Raw genomic sequence first — 22379 nt, 5'->3', positions numbered from 1 at the left:
GGCAACAAACCACCCGCATTCATTGCTCGGCGTTGCGAAGCCGAGCTTTGGAAATGAATTGGCGCACCGAGAGGCTCAAGTGAGTAGACGTGTGAGGGTGATAGCAGTAGTGAATTTGAACAGCAAAATTTGTGATTGGAAAAAATTTGATGATTGGCAGATGATTGGTAGAGTGATTGGCAAATTTTTGATTGGCTGAAATTGGATGGGCCAAATTGGTAGTGGAAGATGCCCGATGTGGTGGGATGGCAACTCTGCCATCCCTCACAGAGGGGGCAAAGGAGCTATAGGTTTATGGGGTTTATGGCAGTGAAAACTAGCCCGGGAGGGTTAGGATATCGTGTGTAGGGATCTAGAGAAGATGACCATAGGTAACGGTAAGGTTAGGTAGCGACATTGGACAGGTAGTGGGGACATAGAGAGGGTAGTTGGATGATAATGACGAGGGAGCGCAATAATATAAGGGGCGACGGGGAAGCGCGAGTTTTAGCAGGGCACCAGGTAGGTCAGATGATGCCGTGTGTGTGTGTGTGTTGAAAGTGTACTCAGCAGCGTATTGTGAGAAGTGAGAGATGAGTGACATTGTGTTGAGTGGATGAGCTTGCATGGGGTGCAAGTGACGAACAGGTGTGTGGAACACTTGATGGGTGTGTCCATGGTGCCGCCGGTGCGTGTGTCCGTGGTGCAGCCGGTGGGTGTGTCTGTGGTGCCGCCGGTGCGCGTGTCCGTGGTGCAGCCGATGGGTGTGTCCATGGTGCCGCCGGTGCGTGTGTCCATGGTGCAGCCGGTGGGTGTGTTCGTAGTGCCGCCGGTGCGCGTGTCCATGGTGCAGCTGATGGGTGTGTCCATGGTGCCGCCGGTGAGTGTGTCCGTGGTGCAGCCGGTGGGTGTGTCCGTGATGCCGCCGGTGCGCGTGTCCATGGTGCAGCCGATGGGTGTGTGCATGGTGCCGCCGGTGCGTGTGTCCGTGGTGCAGCCTGTGGGTGTGTCCGTGGTGCCGCTGGTGCGCGTGTCCGTGGTGCCGCCGGTGCGCATGTCCATGGTGCCGCCGGTGCGTGTGTCCGTGGTGCAGCCGGTGGGTGTGTCCGTGGTGCAGCCGGTGGGTGTGTCCGTGGTGCCGCCGGTGCGCGTGTCCGTGATGCAGCCGATGGGCGTGTCCGTGATGCAGCCGATGGGTGTGTCCATGGTGCTGCCGGTGCGTGTGTCCGTGGTGCAGCCGGTGGGTGTGTCCGTGGTGCCGCCGGTGCGTGTGTCCGTGGTGGCCGTGGGTGCGCCCGTGGTGCAGCCGATGGGTGCGTCCGTGGTGCAGCCGATGGGTGCCTCTCGGGCTTTGTGAAATGAGGAATTGCTAGGCAATGCTCGGGAGGTGATTGTGAGTTGTGTTGAGCATGGAGGTGTATGGAGCAGTGCATGAGTGAGTAATAGTGATTGAGTGTTGTGTTGACCAAATGGTCCAGGGAGGAAGGAGGGTGCAGGAAGCACCAGTAGGAGTGATTGCACAGGTGTGCAACTACAGGCGAATGGAGAATGGTTGAGTGGAATAGATGGAGTATGGAATGGATGGTATGGAGTGAGTATGGTGGAAACTGTGGAGTGGAGTGGATGGTGCGAAGGTGTGGATGGGGGAAAGGAGGATGGACCCCATCACGAATACCTGGGGAGGGTAGTGTCAGTGTTAGGTAGAGGGCACAGGTAAATTGTGGCTGGATATTGGCATCTGTGGTGCGTGTGGAAGAATGGTGTTTGGATGGGTGCATTAGTGACGTGGAAATGGCTGGGCGTGTGGCCTGTTAGTATGTGTAGTTGAATGGGCACTCCACCACTGTGAGGATGTCGGCCAGGTGAGGCCCCAGGTGGGCTCTGGGAGCCATTAGAGTTGTGGATGGGGCCCGAGGATCCGGAGGACGGACCCGGGTAGCCCAGTGCCAGAGAGGGCACCGAGTGGGGAGAGCGCCAGAGGGCCTTCCCCAGTTAGATAGGTTGGGTGAGGAGCAGGTAAGCTCGGAGGCAACTACAGTGGTGGAGGTGTGCAGGTGGGTAGACCTGCTGGGAGAGCCACACGACCCAGTCCTGAAATTGTGCAAGGGCACAGGGAGTTGAATTGGGGGAGTGAGACCCCAAATTGAGAAGCACCACAGTTTGGTCAATGGGAATTTGGTTCTTAAAACTGAATAGAGTAAGATGGCCAATGGTTTGGCAGGGAAAGACCCCGGGTAGTGTAAAGTGTGTTAATTTCATTTAGGAAGTAGTTAGGTTTGAAGTCATGCACCATCTACATCCACTCACCTGAGGTGACAGAACTCCACACCATGCCAGGTTGTTTTTATTATTATTTTTGTGCAAATGTTTGAAATGTGAGACGCATCATGACGTGGGTGTGACATTGTGCTGATGTTCCATCTCGCCCTCCTTATGAGGATTGATGATGGTTTGGATGATGGCAAATTTGGTTAGAGGGATTGTGGGGACGAATTTGGTATAGGGGAAATATAGGTGAGACGAGACAGTAGTGACAAATTTGTAAATGTGTAGATTTTTGTACATATGGGGTAAGGGCAAGGGTAGAGTAGGTAACAAGGGGGGGGGGGGGGGTGACGTACGGTAGGGACGAGCTTTCTCACCTCGCTCTCCGTACGCACCTCATCTTGCATTGCCTTGTTTGATGTGTACCCTTGTGATCTTACCCCTCACTCACCTGTCTTCTATCCCCCTGTCTCCCACCCGAGGACTGTGCGCCACTGGGCGCCGAGGGGAGCGTGCGGGAGTCAGCCATTGTGTGCCAGAACTCTCGCAACCACAGCTGCCTGCATCGATGCACCACTTATGGACCACATGTCTGTGGCTGAGCACCACTGATGGACCCCACGGGTTGGAGCATGGCCCCTCTGCTGGAACCGGCCATGATGGCCCGAGATCTTGCTGGCGGACCTTGGTAACATGGCACCTATGCCATACAGGTGAACCACCCCTAGTCGGCCCTGTGGGCCATAAATAAATAAAAAATGGACGCATTGTGTGCCTTTTTATTATGTCCAAATAGGCCGCCAGTAAGAAGAACAAGTTGACAACATCTGGAAGAGCATTAGCCAGCAGAGGGAGCCGAAGAGCAAGACCACCAGCAGGGTTTGTTTGGTTATTTTTGTTTGAACTGCAATGACTGTGCACTGGTATGGTGTTTTGGTGCGTTTTTGGTGCTGTATGGTGCGTCGATGCAGGGCAGGCTGTCTCCCCCCCCAAAAGAACAATCACAGGTCCTGGGTTAGTTTTGTAAATACAAGTAGCGTCAACTGTAAATAATGCTCCCCCATTGTTCATGTTGTAGTTTGAAGACAATTCCGCAATTCAGTTAGCTGTGGGCGTAAATCTGTTAGATAGGGTGCAATGCAGCAGCGGACATATTTATTTGTGTTTTAAAACTGTCACACTCAGGGTCAGGTTAAATGTAGAGGGAACTACATCTACGTGCCACACTAAAGGTAAAAGTAATAGGCCCGGGACGTGCCTAAGAGGAGGAGGGTGCAGTGTTGTGGATTTGAGATTTGAGAATTGTTGTGGTTTTTTTTGTATTGTTGTTAGTGTAATGAATTGTTGTAAATATCACCCTCCAGTTTGTGTATAAAGGTCAAAGGTTGTCCTCTTAGTTATTCCATATACAATCACGTAGCAAATCATAGATTTCCTTTTTTGGTAGTTATCTCCTTATTATGTGTATTACTTTAAGGCTTTGTCTTCCATTCATTGACACTCCATTGCACCGAATTGAAATAAGGTAGATTCCCTTCCAATTCCCCTTTTGTCAGCCATTGCCAACTGCATTGGGCGGTTTTCTGCGTGCGGTTTTCTGCATTCGCCGCTGCTGCTTTGGGACCGTGTTTTTCGCCGCAAGACTCCATTGAGCACGAGGTCATCTCGGAGCAGAAGGTGGGAGTAGTCAGCCCAGTGCCAGGAACAAGGCATGGCTTTGCCAACGCCTCCTCTAGGGGCGGGATCGGTGAGCCCTCGCGACCAATCAAGGCCGAGGCGAGCTCACCGATGGGCGTGTCCTGGAGGCCGGCGGCTTGATCGCCCCAGACGCAATAAAAGCGCGCGCGCAAGCCTTTTGAGAGAGACGCGCAGGAAGATCTTTAAGAAGTCGGCAGATGCGTCAGAGAGCGAGCCCATCACGCAACGCCCCCACAAGAGAGATGAGCTTTGACTCCACCATGCAGCTTCGACTCCACCACGCAGCTTTGACTCCACCACGCATCTTTGACTCCACCACGCAGCTTTGACTCCACCACGCAGCTTTGACTCCACCACACAGCTTTGACTCCACCACACAGCTTTGACTCCACCACGCAGCTTTGACTCCACCACGCAGCTTCGACTCGCTGCTACGCGGGAACCAGTTTGCGGTGGCATCGGTGGCCGTCGAGGTCCAGGCCGACGTCCCGTGCGGGATCAAGCCCCAGCCAGCGTCCAGCTGAACCTTCCTCTCCCTCCAGCCAGCCACCTCCTGCCATTCCTGTCATCATCCCCCGTGTAAGTGTGCTTGTAGTCTGTCTTTTGTCTCGTCCCTGGGTTTAAGTAAGACTGCAGTAGTTAAGCTAATATTTGCACTGTGTCCTTCTGGTCCGTCCCTCTTTCTGTAATTATTTTCTTATCTTTCCATTCTCCTTGGTTCTTTTGGTCTTGTAAATAATAATAATAAATTAGATTTGTTCTTCCTACCTTGCCTTTCTTTCCCTTACATCCGCGTCGCTTTAGTGATTTCCCAATTGAATACCTGCGGCACGATTTGGCCAACGTTCAAGAATCGGGTCTAGTCCTTGTTAATACTTCGTGCCGCGGTTGCTAAAACCGCTCGGCAATTAACATCTGTCCGCGGTACGAACGGGGCTGTGCACCTGCCTTTCCGGAGGTAGCTGTGCAGCGTCAGGAGCGGAGACGGCCAGTGAAAATAGAAGGGGGGATTAACCCCCCCCCCCCCAAGGGGAGTGCCGTACTCCGGTTCCGTAGTAACAATATATATGTATATATACACACACACACACACACACACACACACACACACACACACACACACACACACACACACACACACACACAGTGCTTTGATATTTCAACATCATGTTTGATCCAGGTCTTCCAAATGATGAATTCATCCTGTACAATGTCGAATAATGATTTATGAAATCTCGTTAAGTTATGCCTGTAAAATATACTAAAATATAGATATAAATGTTTTACTGAGTTCAATAAGTAGGTTTTCGATAGATATTGATGTAAAGAGGAGGTTTTCAGGGTAAAGAATATGATACAGCTGGTGCCACATTGACTGACCCGAGAGAGAAGTGAATTAGCATTCAAATAACTTGTTTACCATTTCCATTGTGTTTGGTAAAACTAATTTCCATCGATACAATGCTCTGCCTTTGCAATGTTTGCTTGTCTTTGACTAAACAAGTTTGGTTTCATTGTAGCTGTTCTCTAGGTCCAATTAACTCAGTGGGTAATATGTAACGAACATTGTTGAGTCGTCAAAGGTTGTTAACATCACAGTAAGATGCAAAATACTTTGTAAATGATCCAAGGTGGAGGGACATGTTCCCTCCCTCATCTATGAGAATGAATGATCTTGCTCAAGTGACCTGTGGGGGATGGGTTCACGTGTGTTTGTTATTCACCTCCCACGATTCAATTCATGAGTGAATAAAAGCTGTGTTTGAAAACCGAACAGCAGAGCGAGCTGTGATGTCGGGCAAGCATCGTGTTCGTCTCTCCTATCATAGTGTGCACATTGATGGTCGTTTTGCGCTGCAAATAGATATTTTAATAAAACGATTCAGTGGACCTTTGAGCCGGTGGTGTTTTGGGATAAGACCCCTGATTTCCCTCCACACTTTTCTCAATAAAGCTCATGAATATTGGAAACAGACGTTGCTGAAATTTGGAACACTAGGGCGTGCCCGTACGTGGGTGCAAAAAAACATGCGTGCAAACAACAACAACAAAAAAAAAACTTTGAAACCATGTGGCAGTAACGACCACAGAACCCCCCCCTCTATTTACATGAAATGGTTTGGTCCATTCGCAAAGCCAAAGCGAACGGCTTGCGAGTACGGTAGAACCCCCCCCTCTATTTACATGAAATGGTTTGGTCCATTCGCAAAGCCAAAGCGAACGGCTTGCGAGTACGGTGACCATACCTTGGGAACCACTTGTCCGATTAATTTCAAACCTTGAAAAGGCACATCCTCGGGTCCCCAGCAATATACCTGGCAAGTTTCAAGTATATCGGACCCGTGGTTGTCGAGAAACAGCGGTCACAGACAAACACACACAGACACACAGAGATTACTGGAATTATAGATAGATATTACCCAAATGTGCGACGCATTTACTTCTGAAGTTTGCAGCCAATTCCATCCAGTGGAAGCCGAGAAACTTAAATTCCATCCAGTGGAAGCCGAGAAACTTATTTTCAGTCCCCATGTTGCACATGTTTAAAACTGCTGGCAGTGATGACCGGTTTACTCGCACCCACTTTTGATACAACCCCACTTTTCATACAACCCCACTTTCATTGGACATGCTTTGACACAACCCCCTTGGATACAACCCTGATAAACACACACACACAAACACACACACACAAACACAACACACACACAACACACACACACGCCCCTTCACACCCCCCCCCTTCACACACACACACACACACACACACACACCACACACACACACACACACACACACACACACACACACACACACACCACACATCTGCCCCCCTCCATACGCACAACCCAACCCCCCCACCCACACACACACATATCCACCCCCCCTCCCCCACCACCCACCACACACACACATCCACCCCTCCGTACTACAAATCCACCCCCCCCCACACACACCCTACCCCCACACACACCCCCCCCCACCCCTCCCCCCCCCACACACACCCTCCAAACACACACACCCCTCCAAACACACACACACACACACCAACCCCCCCCCCCCCCATCCCCCCTCCCACACCCCCCTCCCCTACACACACACACCACCCAACACACACACACACATATCTCCACACACACACACAAACACCCGCACACCCCTCCCCCACACGCACACACAATCCAGACACCAAGCCCCCTCCCCCCACCCCCCAAGACACATTCCCCACACGCATCCCCCCCCCGCCCACACACACACACCCCTCCACACACACACACCCCTCCACACACACACACACACACACACACACACACACATCCGACCCCCCCTCCTCCACACGCACACACGAACCCCCCCCCCCCCCCCCCCACATACACACATATCCACCTCCCCACACACCCACACATATCCCCCCCCCCCCCACCCACACACACACACACATCCAAACACACACACACACACACAACACCCACACCCTCCCCCACATGCACACACATCCACACACATATTCCCCCTCCCACCCACATGCACACACATACACCCCCCCCCCCACATACACACATATCCACCCCCCCCCCACACATACACGCCCACACACGCACACATCCACACACACACACCCTCCCCCCCACCACACCCACACAAACACACATACCCCCACCCACCCCCCCCCACCCCTAACACACATACACATGCACACACCAACCCCCCCCCCACACACACACATCCTCCCCCCCCCCCCCACACACACATCCCTCCCCCCCCCCCCCAACACACACACACACACACATCCCTCCCCCCCCCCCCCCCCCCCACACCCACACCCACACACACATCCACACGTGTCAATCCATGCACTGATTGCAGAAAAAGCCATTTTAAAAAGAAAATTAACCTGAAATTGCAGACAGAATTATATATTTTATCTGAGAAGCTAAACGATTCTTCTTCTTCTTTCGTACCTCAAACTTTAGGTGAAATGTGATCGATTTAAAAAAAATCAGAATTTGAGCAAATCTGTTTCATTCCTTTGTTAATATGCCTGCCCTATTGATAAATCTGCAATTTGAATTTCATTTGAGGTTGAAATGACCGCGGGAGATCGTGTGATAATGATCACGTCCTGGAAGGAATTCTTCTTCTTCAGTGGGTCATCACTTTGAGTGAAATGCGATCGATTTTAAAAAATCAGAATTTGAGCAAATCTGTTTCATTCCTTTGTTAATATGCCTGCCTGATTGATAAATCTGCAATTAGAATTTCATTTGAGGTTGAAATGACCGCAGGAGATCGCATTATAGTGATGACGTCTTGGATGGACATCTTCTTCTTCAGTCGCTCCGAACTTTGAGTGAAATACGATCGAGTTAAAAATAGTCAGAATTTGAGCAAATCTGTTTCATTCGTTTGTTAATATGCCTCATCTATTGACAAATCTGCAATTATAATTTTTTTTGAGGTTGAAATGATCGCAGGAGATCGCGTTATAGTGATGACATCCTGGATGGACATCTTCTTCTTCAGTCGCTCAGAACTTTGAGTGAAATACGATCGAGTTAAAAATAGTCAGAATTTGAGCAAATCTGTTTCATTCGTTTGTTAATATGCCTCATCTATTGACAAATCTGCAATTATAATTTTTTTTGAGGTTCAAATGACCGCGGGAGATCGCGTTATCGTGATCACGTTCTGGAAAGACAATCGGTGTGTTTCTTCTTCTTTCAACAATAAAGACTTATAGCTTCGAGACCGTACATCCAATCATCTTGAAAGTTTGGACACTTGTTCCGCTTGATGAGAGCTACATTGCATTAAAAACTCAAGTCGATCCATGCAGTGGTTCAAGAGTTACAAGCTTTTTAAAATTTAACTTCCATTATTTATTGCGGCCAAACCATGTGACTTATCAAAACGTCTCAAGTAACGTTGAAACATACCCCCATGAGGAACATTTGTGTAAAGTTTCCACTCGATATCTCCACAAATTATGGAGGTGATTCCATTTCTAGTTTGAGCTTTAAAACGTCATAACTCTGAAACCATGTGTCAGATGACGTCGTGCTCACTGACTTTTTTGTTCGTCATGGGTATGCGAATATGCATGCCAAGTTTGGGCTCGATCCGTTCAGCCGTTGCGGAGAAAAAGGGTTTTTTGTGTTTTTTCACGGAAAACAAGATGGCGGCTGAACCATGTGACGTTTGACTTCGAAAATTTTTGCATTCTGAGTTTTTTTTAACTAAGCATCTGGGAAAAAAATCCCATTTTCGGGGGAGAAAATGTTTTGTTTGACGAATTCTAACCTCTTAACGTTAGCATTTTTAATATACTCGATACACATGGCTTTTGTTCCCGTTGAAGAGTTCTTTAGAATGAGCCATTCTTCAAATTTTTCCATTGAGGCGTTTCGGAGATAGAGGGGAAAAGTTGAATTTGTTTTACAAGATGGCGCCCATACCACGTGACCTATGACGTCATAATTAGCATTAAAAAATTCTGGGAGCCGAGGCGATCATTTGATGAAATTTTCCTGTCAATCCGACCAGCGGTTGCTGAGAACATTAATTATGAAGTTTTCGGAGGTGGTTTCGGAGGTGCAAAATAGGGCGGAAGAATAATAAGAAAAACTCTAGCAGTAATAATAGGTTACTCTCCATTTCATAGAGAAGCTGCACAGAGAAACGATCCCTTATATATAGGGAGGGGCGCTTTGCACCTCCCTTTGATTTTCACCAAATCCATGATTCCGTATCACTTTGGCTTGTATTCATGTCATTTTACCTTCGACATGCTGCTGCAGCTGTGTCAGCAATGGATTGATTGCAAAAAAAAAAAGGTCAGGCCTTCTATCACTTGACTTCTCTCATGGATTTCATTCTGTCTGGTACCTTGTCATAATTTCCAAACTCAGCTAATGCTATCCAGTGTTACCTCCTCCTATACTAGCAACAATATTTATTATGCGCTCTCAAGCAGTGTATTACTTTGGACAAAATACTCCCACATCATTGCTCTGCCATGTTTGACTTGTAACGCTGTACAAAGCCTTCATCTCGGGTGCCATGGAATATGGCTCATCACTGTGGATGAGTTATGCTGCTTCCCATGTGGTGCCACCACTTAAGACCCTGGGCTATAATACCCTCGATGTCCTCAGAAAGCTGAGTCTCAGGGTCTTCTTGCTCACTTGTCGGCATACTCATTCAAATTTGACTTGATTTTTTTCGTTATTAAAGATGGTGGGTGTAATGTTTTGGGGAGAAATATTTTTTGAGGGAACCAGTCTTATGCTAGCTGTTCGTAAACAGTCGTAAACAAGCATAATCATGGATTTCATGCTTTAATGCAAGCATTGAATATCATGATGACAAGAAGTAAGATGAGGCCACAAAGGAGATAACAGTGTGAGAATGCGTTGGGTGGAATCGCAAATAATTGTTGAAGTTGTTGTTAGTATAACTCCAACCCTGTTGAAAATTACAGATGATGAGCTAGATGTACTGTGGGTGTAATGATGTACTGTGGGTTTTTCTTGCCTGTTAGGGACATCCATGTTTTACTGTGATGGCAATAGCATCGTCACTGTGATGCTCAATTGTTTGGATGAGTCATATGTGAGATGGTGTATTATCATGATGTATGATGACTTGTCCTCGATAAATCGTACAAAACAGTCCATCTCGGTTGGAATAAAGAAAGCGTGAGCATCTTAATTATAATTCCGCATTCAAAATGGGAAGCTTGCAATGTGTTGTGATGTCACAAAAGGGTGCTATAAATTCTGTTGCTCTCTTAACCTTCTCTTATCTCTTAACCAATTTGTTTTTCATCGTTTCAGCTTTCCGTGCACAATTAAAGGAAACGTCAAAGCAGAATGAGCCAATAGTTGGTGAGTAACATGCTCTTTGGAGCGCGATTATACAATATCAAAGCAAAATAATGTGCATTCATTTATTTTAGTCCATTATTCAAAAAAGAAAGATGTTTGTTTACCAGCCTTCACCTGTTGGTCTTTCTTAAATCTATATTGCGGTACATATTTTTTTCAGAAAGCTGTATGATTTTGCTAATTTTTTATATCCCAAAATTGAAGCTGAATGGGGAATGAGAAATCTGAGAAGTTGAATGGGGATAATGAGAAAGATGAGAAATTAGAGCAAAGAGGAACAGGTAAACAAAAATGGAAAATTAGGCAAATATAATGAACAGACACACAGGATACAAAGTTAGGACATATGGGCAGGACAATTGAGTGGACAAAGGTCATTTGAGTTTCAGAAGAAGCTGACAAACAAGATAAGTGTGGGACAAAATAAAGTACAAGTTCATTTGGCAAGAAGAGTGAGTAAGGATAATGATATTGTCACATGGACGCCGACCTTCAGACAGGACGCAACCACACCCAGTGACCACCTCCACATGTCGGAGGCTAGATTCCAAAGATGGCTGAACTAAAACCTTTTCTCACAGGCTGCTTTGAGCACTGGTGCAGACCTGTGAACCAGTTTTGCTATTTCTGTGCCGTTTATCCAGAAAAAGTTGCAATATTTTCTCCAGGGAACCCAAATGGACCAGAATGGTTCACTCGACAAAATTACACCAACAAGCCATTCCTTAAAAAAAAAATACACAAGTAATTTATTACATAAGGACACCATTGTGGACCACAATAAATCACCCGATCTCACGCTGGATGTCAAAGAAACACATTCACTCACACAACTGGGCAGGGGTAGGATTTGCAGTGTCAGGTGGGCTGAAACCACAGCATGCCACGTGCCAAACGAATGAGGACTATTACAGGTGGAGGTATAGCCTGTATGAGAGGAATCGGTGGCTCAAAGAGATGGTGGTTGGTGAATGCATGCTTGGCGGATCAAACTACACCACAGACAAGCTAACCCTGGAGCGACACAACCACATCCATCTTCTGTTCCCATTCTCAGTCCCTCGCCACACACTCTCTCCGGTTCTGCCACATGGAGCCAAGTTTTTAATCATCTCCACCCAAAGCCATCGACCAATCTCTGCCATGAGGCAATTAACAAGTTTCTGCCTCAAAGCCTTTCACCAAGCTTCTCCTTGTGCATTCCATAAATCTCAGCCTTTAATGTGCTGACAGACACCTGCGATGTGGAACGTAACTCCTTTTGTTAATGGGGGATTGGGTGGGGAGTGGGAAACAAGACATCACACTGCTCTGCCTGGTCTTAACGAGGAGAACTTGAGATGAGATGACTTGACCTAACTATCCCTTCAAGCACAACCTCATGTGTCCTTCGTGTGGAACCTTTTACATTGATTGACTCCTGACCTTAAACACACACTCAATGCAGGGTCAAATGTTCTTAAACTAGGCGTGAATATACCTGGCGTCAAGGGGCTTAATCGAACCATGACCCCTTCCTACACAAATGCAACAATATTGTGAGTCGGATTAGTGGATCGCCTCTGATGGTAATGGCTCACTGTCTTGAAGATGTACATAAAAGGAAGAATATGACTGGAAAGACTCAGGAAGGAGAATACACAGACATAAGAAGAGTGAACTCATGAATTGTGGTGAACATTGAACTTGAATTTGGGGATGTTTACAAATTATTCTGTGTGAGATGAAGACTTGTGATTTTTGTATGGCTTGTGAGGAGCAAAGAACTAAAGGTGGAGCAAGAATAGATTCACAAGGCTACAAATTGTCTGCCATTGGTGGAAAAGTGGTTATTCTGACAGGATTGTGCAAAAGCACTTCACTTTAAGACGTCTACTCTGGGTTTGATTCTAAACCAGACTATACACAGTCAGATTGGTGATTCGCATGCAGGGTGTTGATTCAAAAAGTTTGCCATCCCTCAGATGGACATTAAGTTGAAGACTCGTCTGATAGCATTTGCTGGTGGACATTGAAATATCTGTCTTTCACAAGAGTATCTGGGGTATCCCTGGCATCTTGGCCAAATTTCAAATTATTCCCCTGTTGCAGGCTCCATTTGTCCATCCAGCCTTGTGAGCTTGTTCCTGAAAGACGAGAGCCAGTCTTTCTTGTGGCTAACCCCTCAATACGGTGGGACTAATGTGAGCCATTGAATAAGTTATTCTTTGAATAGTATTCGGAGGAGAGGAACAGATCTTGCACCTCTCCCTCATATTTAGTTATACCAGTTACCCACTGGGGATTATATCTCACTACGTTCAGGGATGCAAGGGGATATTTAGCAGCTCCAGCATAAAGGAGGGCCACATTCCATGTCACTATAAAGGAAGGCAATGTACAGACAGTGCCTTTGGAAAGTATTCACACCGTTTGACTTTTTCACATTTTGTTGTGTTGTGGCCTGAATCAACAATAGATTAAATTGAGATTTTTTTTGTCACTGATGTACACATAATACACAATCATGAGAGTGGAATTTTTTTTGAAATTCTTGCAAAATAATTAAAAATAAAATGCAGAAATATCAAATTCACTTAAATATTTAACCTCCTGAATCAATACTTCACAGAAGTCCCTTTGGCAGCGATTACAGCTTTGAGTCTTCTTGGGTATGCCTGTATCAGTTTATTCTAACTTGCAGATTTGCTCAAGCTATGTCAAGTTGGATGGGAAGCGTCGGTGAACAGCAATCTTCAAGTCTTTCCACAGATTCACAATGGGATTCAGGTCTGGGTTCTCGCTGGGCTACTCAAGGATGTTAACCTCTTCATTCTGAAGCCATTGCAGTGGTGCTTTTGCTGTATGCTTAGGGGCATTGTCATGTTGGAACATAAATCTTCGCCACAGTCTATAGTCCAGGACCTGACTAACATATGTATGCAAATAATTTAGGAGAGGATAACTCAACTGTTATAGGCTAATATCACCCCCAGGAACAACCTGGGATGTGTGCCAAAATCTCTATCCAGGGCGAAAAGCCCGAAAATGACCATGCCCTTTTAAAAATGACCACGCCCTTTTTCATAGGAAGTGCTATTTCCGACATAGCTCTATCTTCTGTACCGTTGGAGCTACAGATTTTCTGAGGTGCTTAAAATGTTCAGAATGGCCATGTTTAGGAGGTCATATATTTCCAAATGGGTTTTCTACGAGAAAATGACGAAAAAGCGTTAGGTCAACTTATTACCATACAACTACCTACATACTGGAATTGCCATATCATAGTAAAGAAAGCGAGCATTTGATTATTGTAAAGAAATTGTATTTTCAATCATACTATTATCAATGGAATGTTAACTTAAAATGAAAAAAAAAACAAAAAAACATTACTTTAGTAGGCAGCAGTACCGAGAGAGCTTAATGTTTAAATGATCAGCAGGGAATTTGCCCAACAGCCAACAATACAACTTTGAACACCACAATAGTACTGTTTATGTGTCACATAAACCAGGGTCGGGAACAGGAACATGAAGAGTAACACAACAGAGTCCAGTTATGAGGATGATGAGCAGTGTTCATTCAGTGATAGGGTTTTTACAACAATCACCTCCTTTGCATTTGCAGTACTTGCAACACTTGAAATCAGCTACCCTGCATGGACACCCATTCTTACGAGCACACTTGCCACACCTACAGGGATCTGGCAGGCCTTCGGGTTTTGAGATCACAATCTCAGGGACTAATAAACTGTCCCTTCTTACAAAACCATAAGACTCGAGATTCATAATCAAGGTGGCGTCTCTAAATGGGGCTTGGACCCACAGTTGCTGTTGGTAATAGCCTCTTTGGATATGTTTTCTTGCATTAGTTGACGTGCAAGCGGTTCTCTCAAAGTCCATCTTGAGGGCATTGCTATCAAATGCAGCGACACGCAGGTCGTCAAATATCTCCAGGTCTGTTGATGGTTTGAGACACTTGACCAAGAATGTCTCCGCCATCTCTATTGTGCTTTCTGTTAGCTGTGGGCAGTCGAAATTCAGGATCAGAGAGGAATTTCCTAGTTTGCGGACAGCGTTCAGGGCTGCAAGTTTAGTTGATATCTTGCTGGTTGTATCGCACCCAGTCAGCGCTTGGAGTGCTGGGAGACACTTTGTGAGCTCGTCTCCCAGCGCTGTGCAGATATCATGGAGTGGTAATATTGATCTTTTCACTCCTGAGTTGCGGACGAGCCAGAGCTCTTGGAGGCCAATATCTCTCCAATTGACTGTGATGTGGTATAACAGGCACACAAAGACATCTGTGTCACCTGATGACAGCGTCAAGGATGTAGGTCCTGACCGGTGACTTAGAATGTCCTGCATATGAAACATCATCCTGTCATCAGCTTCCTCGTGTGTGCAGTTGAGCCGAGGGAATGAAGAAGCACACCCAGCTGACACCAACCATGACTGTGGTGATATACCAAGGTATAGCGGTTTGGTGCCTTGATAATTGGTGGTGAGCCACTCAACATAGAATGCCTGGAAAGCAGTTTTGCTGATGGAAGACGACCAAAAGTTCTCTAATACCACTGGAACATTTTGGTTCGGTGATATCACATCAAGGACCACCATTTCTGTTGACTTTCCTCTTCTCCCCCTCTCTCCAGTCTTGATGCTGTCCTCTCTGTAAGCGTCGAAAACGATGTGGATCTCATCACAGCTGTGCCCAGCTTTGGTGACCATAGATGTCAAGGCAATAGCAAAGTCATGGAATGTCTTGACGGGTGGATCAAGCTTCTTTAAGGGGACTTTCCTCACCATGGCCATGAAGTCGATAACTATGGCATGGGTTTGTGGGGAGGTTTCTGGCCCTTTTTTATCTATTAGTGGGCACAACTTCAGCAGCTCAGTCCCAAGTTGTGATTTGGCACTCTTCCTCAAGTAACCATCTTTGTCAACCAAGAAAAACGCAGAGTTGGTGATCTCATGCTGGAGTAGCTCCTCAACAGTGAAGACGCCCATACTCAATAAACATGAGAGCTTTGATTGTCTCATCTTTGATGTCTGCTTTGGGAGCCAAATTTAAGGTGGTCTTAGGGGATGGAAACTTGATTTTGCTAATAGTTGAGTGTATCGATATCGACCTATTTCTGAGTCGATTATCGATAAATTTAGCACAAGCAGCGCTGCCCTCCTTGATACAGCACAACAACTTGTCTACGATTATGTTGGTCACAATTTCTCCAGTGAGAATATTCTTCAGCGCTACCTGGTCTTGTAGAGGACTACATACCTTCAGGAGATAATCCTCTATGTCTTGCACCATCCCAACTATCTTAGTTGCAGTACTTGGGTTGAAGTCGTGGTGAAGTGAGAGTTCTCCTTCGACATCATCCTTCATCTTCAGGAGGTCAACGTACTGGTCTTTTTTATGCTTGATGATTCCCCACAGAGCTACTGCCTCCTTCTTTCTGGTGACCCCAATTATCCCACCACTTATTTTGGCAGGCCGGTTGTAGCACTGCTCTAGCGCCTGGTCAAAGGGCACTCCACTACCTTTCTTGGTCGTGTTCACGACAAATCCACCGTTCATGTAGGAGTCGTACAGGAGTGGGAACTTCTCCTTCAGTTGATAGCAGTCTTGCAGGAATAATGGTGTCCATCGACAGTAGTTTGTTCTCCCAAAAAAGAAGAACAGTGAAGTTGCCCTCTCCACAGCACTGAGGTAGAGAATCCAGTCTCCAGAGCGCAGAGAATTGGTGAGATTCCTGAGTATTGGGAACAGGTCGGAAACGTATGTGTTCCAGTAATCAAATGACTGAGACAGCGATGCCCTTTCCTTAAGGTAGACTTGAAAGGCTGCTTGGATGGTGTCAGCGCACTCCTTTGTGGTGTTCAATTCTTTGCCCGTGAACTCTTTAGACTGACAGTTGACCTAGTTGATTAGATTAATAATACTACTACACTCTACTAGGCGTACAGTAGTGCTAAGTAGAGCTTACTTGGCCTAGTCTAGCCAGGCCTAGGCCCTATAGCGAGGCAGAGTAACCCATATAGTAGTAGGCTGGGCAGTGTAGCACACCACCACTCATAATACTAGGCCTCTAGGCGTCAGTAGACAGAGAAACTAGAAACACATAGGTTTCTCATCTGCTTATAAAATTCCATGTGAAATTAGATTCATTTATATTGATCACCTCTAAAACTACTAATTAGGCATCACAAATCTAAAGAGTTTGCTCATTAAAATTGAAACAAGATGTGAAAACTTACCATTTTACATGACTCACACTGACAAACCTCACTGTGGTATAATTATAGACTGAAACTATCAGCCAATCAGGGAGCTCAAAATCATAAAATGTATGGAGGCTCATAGTGGCCTTTGTATATCATGAATATGCTTAATATTAGTATGAAATCGTGTTAAAAATGGCTGTATTTTCGGGCTTTTTAGTCATTTTCTCGTAGAAAACCCATTTGGAAATATATGACCTCCTAAACATGGCTATTCTGAACATTTTAAGCACCTCAGAAAATCTGTAGCTCCAACGGTATAGAAGATAGAGCTATGTCGGAAATAGCACTTCCTATGAAAAAGGGCGTGGTCATTTTTAAAAGGGTGTGGTCATTTTCGGGCTTTTCGCCCTGGATAGAGATTTTGGCACACATCCCAGGTTGTTCCTGGGGGTGATATTAGCCTATAACAGTTGTTATCCTCTCCTAAATTATTTGCATACATATGTTAGTCAGGTCCTAGACTACTAAGGCCTTTTGTACTCAGAAGCAGGTTCTCCTCAAGGATTTGCCTGTATTTGGCTCCATTTATTGTTCCCTCTGTCCTTAAACGTCTCCATGTCCCTGCCACTGAAAAGCATCCCCATAGCATGATGCTGCCACCACCATGCTTCACGGTAGGGATGGTGTTAGATCGGTGATGAGCTGTGCTCGGTTTCAACCAGACAAAGCGCTTTGCATTCAGGCAAAATACTTCAATTTTTGGCTCATCAGATCACAGAATATTTTGCCTCATGCTCTCAGAATGTTTCACATGCAAACCTTTTTTCCACTTTTTGCAAACTCCAGGCATGTGCTGTCTTGTGTTTTTTCTCAGGAATGGCCTTTGGCTGTCCACTCTCCCATACAGCCTAGATTTGTGAAGTGCTGCAGAGACTGTTGTCTTCCCACCAGGTTTTCCCATCTCAGCCAAGAAACTCTGTTGTAGTTCTGTCATTGTCCATTGGGTTTTTGCTTACCTACTTGACGAAGGTCTCTCTTGCCCGGTTGCTCAGTTTGTTCAGGCGGCCAGCTCTGGGAAGAGTCTGGGTGGTTCCATATTCTTTCCATTTCCTAAGGATGAAGCTCACTGTGCTCTTGGGAACTTTGATCACTCTAGAAATGGCTTTATGCCCTTCCCCAGACAATGCATCCTCACAATTCTATCTATGTACATTTCTTTGGACTTCATGGTCGAGTTTCTGCTCTGACATGCACTGTCAACTGTGGGGCCTTATATAGAAAGGTGTGTGTCTTTCTAAATCTTGACCAATCAATTTAATTGGCTACAGGTGGACTTTAATCAAGTTGGAGAGACCCCTCAAGGATGATCAAAGGAAATTGGATGCACCTGAGCTAAATTTGGAGCGTCATAGCAAAGGGGTTGAATACTGATTGAATCAAGACACCTCAGCTTTTCATTTTAATTAAATTGTAGAATTTTCTAAAAAAAACAAAAAAACCACTTTGACATTGTGGGGTATTATGTGTAGATAGATCAATGACAAAAAAAATCTCAATTATATCCCATTTTAAATTCAGGCTGTAACACAACAAAATGTGAAAAACGTCAAGAGGTGTGAATACTTTCCGAAGACACTGTACAGTGTACTCTGTAAGAATCTGAGAGGCCAATAAATTACTTCAATAAATCCAAGGCACTGCCCTACGCATGAGGTCAGCATTGAAATGTGATTGGCCCAGGAAATATTATGACAGATTGTTTGGGAAATTATTCAAGGACTATACTTTGTCAAAGGAAAATTGAAAGTCAATTTTTTTATTATTTTTTATTTTTTGTATGTAGAAGGCTCCAGGCACAGACTATGTCGTCCTCATCGAGGCCTGACCATTTTAAAGAGCTGCATTGACAGAAAAGTAAAGAAGGAGAGAATAGTCTCAGAGTTTTTGAAAAAGCAGAGAATCTGCTTTTTGAAAAGGGGAAGATCATAAGTGTTTGGAAAGACATGTGAAGGTAAAGAGTTTGCAGAGTTTGGCAGTGGAGGGGAAGAAACAAACATCATAACGGCCCACCCTTGAGTTGCCAATGGCCACGCAATAATCATGAGATGTAGTGGCTTGTCAAGTAATCCGTGGTCTCGCTAATGGCGGAGGTATGCAGGCAGCAAGTTCTTGGGAGCAAAAACCGAAGTAATATCTGTAGAAAAGAGAAAGAGAGCCAACTTTGTAACGTAATTTGAGCAGGTCAAGTTTTGAGGTCAGATTGGGAGAGTTGATAAGTCGAATTACTTTTAATTCAATTCTGTCCAGGAAAGTATGTGGAACTAGAACCTCCCATATGTGAGAGCAGTACTCTATACAAGGACGAATCAATCCTTTATATAGTTGAAGCAACTGTTGAGAGGAGAAGAATCTTCGACATCTGAACAGGACTCCCAGTTTCTTCAAGGCAGATTTAGCTATTTGTGTAATGTGTGGATTCCAGGATAGATTTGAAGTTAGGGTAATACCTAGTAGGTTTATTTTATCACATGGTGTAATTGTGGAACTTTCAAAGGAGATTGGAGAGATGAGAGGAGTTTTGGAGAGAGATATTGGAAGAAATTGAGTTTTAGAAGCATTAGACTTAACCTGGTTACATTTGCCCCACTGGGAAATCTTGTCCAAATCCGAATTTAAAGAGGTGGTTGTAATAAAACGAGATGCAGATCGATTGAGGGAAGATGAGGCAGATGGGAAAAACGTGGAGGAATGCAACGTCGAGTCATCAGTATATGAGTGCATTTGGTTATTTGTAGAAGAAAGAAGGTCATTGATAAAAAGAAGGAAGAGTGTTGGAGACAGAACAGAACCCTGAGGACCACCACTGTTGATAGGGAAGGAGGGAGACAATTACAGAGATAGAGCGGTCAGAGAGAAAGCTCGACATGAGAGAGTAGAGTGAAGGAGGAAAGCCGAAAGAGGGAAGCTTGGATATCAGACCCCGATGCCAAACTCTGTCAAAGGCTTTTGAGATATCAAGGCCTACAACAAAGGATTCCCCAAAATCTCTCAGAGAAGAGGCCCAGACATTCGTAATGTAAGAAAGGATATCACCGGTAGATCTTGCCTTGCGAAAGCCATATTGATGGTCAGATAGAAGACTATGGGATTCAAGATGCTTGAGGAATTGGTTATTGAGAAGACATTCAAAGACTTTGGAAATAGTAGAAGTCAGAGCAGTAGGACGGTAGTTGGAAGGGTTTGAACGATCACCCTTCTTTAAAATAGGCTGCACTAAGGCATGTTTCCAGGAAAGAGGAAAAGTTTGGGTTTTTAAACAAAAACGAAACAAACGAGCAAGCACGGGTACAAGTTCAGAAGCACACTCCTTCAAGACACAAGGAGGAATGCCATCTTGTCCGAATGCCTTGCTTGTGTCCAGAGAGAGGAGTACTTTTTTGACTGCATGGAAAGAGATTATAGGGAGGGTCATCGGATTGGTAAGGGGTGAATCAGAGGGAGATGGAATGTTGGAGTCATCCAGAGTGGAATTAGAGGAGAAAAGAGAACCAAAAAGAGAACGGAACAGTGAAGGTAAGGTAGAGCGACAGAAGTTGTTGGAGATACTTTTGGCTAATGACCAGAAAGATCTATTAGTGGAAGAAGATGAGAGGTTGTCACATTTCTTTTGGATAAAGGAATGCTTCGCCTCACGAATAACATGTTTGCAATGGTTTCTAGCAGATATGAAGGCTGAATGTGAGTCGGAGGAAGAAGAGTTTTTCCATGTCCGATATGCAGCATCTCGTCTTATGCAGCATCTTAGATATGCAGCATCTTAGCTCTTTCATGAGCCTCGATCTTGTATACAAAAAAAATATAAAAATCTCGTGTACAAATGGCTGCAGAGCAGGAATTATTGAACCAAGAGTTGGTAGGAGAGGTAAACTTGAAAGAGAAGGGGATATAAGCCTCCATTCCTGCAACAATAACCTCAGCTATACGTTCAGCAGAGATAGAGGCATCAGCCGAGGAGAGGCAGTAGTCTTTTCAGGGAAAGTCAGAAAAGAGGTTTCGTAAACTAGTGCAGTCAGCGCTATTGAAATGCCAACACTGGCGTTTAGTCGGAGCAGTTGCCGAAGGAGTGGTGGTAAGTAAAGTGATGTTTACACGATTGTGGTCAGAAGAACCAATTGAAGGTGAGATTGTGTAGTTGTAACACAACGGATTAGAGGTAAAGAACAAATCCAAAGTATTGGACGAGTTGTCATGACGATCTGGAATATGGGTAGGGTGGGTGATGATTTGTTCCAAATCATTGAGAATGGAAAATATAAGAGCTTCAACTCCCCCAACATCTGTGTGGGATGATTCCAACCACTCCCTGTGGTGTACATTGAAGTCTCCTAAATAGAGGAATTCTGCTTGAGGGTGTTCGGATGTCATGGTCTCATGGCAGGAATTAAGATAGTCAAAGAAAGCTGTGAAGTTTGTAGAGTTGGGAGAGCAGTAAGTGAAACAGAGAAAAACAGTGATGGTCGGGAGACAAATCTCAAGCCAGATGACATCAAAGTTTGGAGATTTGAGGTCCACAAGGCGTACAGCAGGTGTGTTGATGTTGGAGTAGACGCACATTCCTCCTTTGAAGCGGAATCGTGAGTGAAGGTTGTCGTTTGAAATGTTAAAGGAGTTAAGAAGAACATTGTGTGACAATTGGGTCTCTGAGAGAAGCAATATATTAGGAGAGTAACTTGTAAGATGATATTCAACAGAGGAAAGATTTGAAGAAAGACCACGAATGTTGGTGAAATGAATTGAAAATAGAGTCATGTTCATTCAAAAGGCAAGGGTCTTGGGAGGGACCGATACTACTACTGCCTGAGCCCCCCCCCCCCCCCTCTCGTTGGTAGCAGAGACAGGCAGGTCACCGGAGATTCTTCGCACCCCATAATGCCGGGAACTAGGGGCCATTAACTTTTTAGACTTTTTCATATTTAGTTGGACAATGTGAGGAAATAAGAGGAAAGAGAAGTAAAGAGAGAATGTAAAGGTGAGGAGTGAAAATGAGTAAGAAAAGTGTTTGAAGAAAAGTATATGATGTTTGTTTGCAAGAGAGAGAGAGAGAGATTAAAGCTTGCCCGGTAGCTGTAGTTTGAGTGAGACAGAAAGAAAATTCAGCAATCCTGACATGGAGAGTGTAAGATGGTTCCGGGCACCACTTTAACGCTCCTAAGTCCGAACGGTTGTACCACTCTGAACGGTTGCTGCCTTCAACCTACTACCTAAGAAACTGGTCCAACCGGATGAGTGTTTTTTTGGAGACACCATCTCCTTACTGGATGGCCGTTGGCTCCCAGAGGGAGCTCAT

At 45.3% G+C, this 22379-nt stretch overlaps 1 protein-coding gene across 5 annotated transcripts in view; it reads left to right on the top strand.

Moving 5' to 3' along the window:
• LOC144888143 (uncharacterized) overlaps nucleotides 1-22379 on the top strand; it is a 1118715-nt gene that overhangs the window by 79021 nt on the left and 1017315 nt on the right. Inside the window, exons 1-2 of one of the 5 annotated variants that reach the window (XM_078781772.1) lie at nucleotides 3136-4521; nucleotides 10779-10829. The exons of the other annotated variants lie outside the window; for them this stretch is intronic. The gene's annotated coding sequence lies outside the window, so the exon portion shown is untranslated. Of the gene's footprint in view, nucleotides 1-3135; nucleotides 4522-10778; nucleotides 10830-22379 lie in introns of those variants that run through there. 5 annotated transcript variants of the gene reach the window in all.

The sequence above is a fragment of the Myxine glutinosa genome, chromosome 7 (assembly GCF_964187855.1).
Source record: "Myxine glutinosa chromosome 7, kmMyxGlut1.1, whole genome shotgun sequence".
Classification (NCBI taxonomy): domain Eukaryota; kingdom Metazoa; phylum Chordata; class Myxini; order Myxiniformes; family Myxinidae; genus Myxine; species Myxine glutinosa.
Note: the sequence above shows the minus strand (reverse complement) of the source record. Positions and strands in the feature narration are given on the sequence as shown.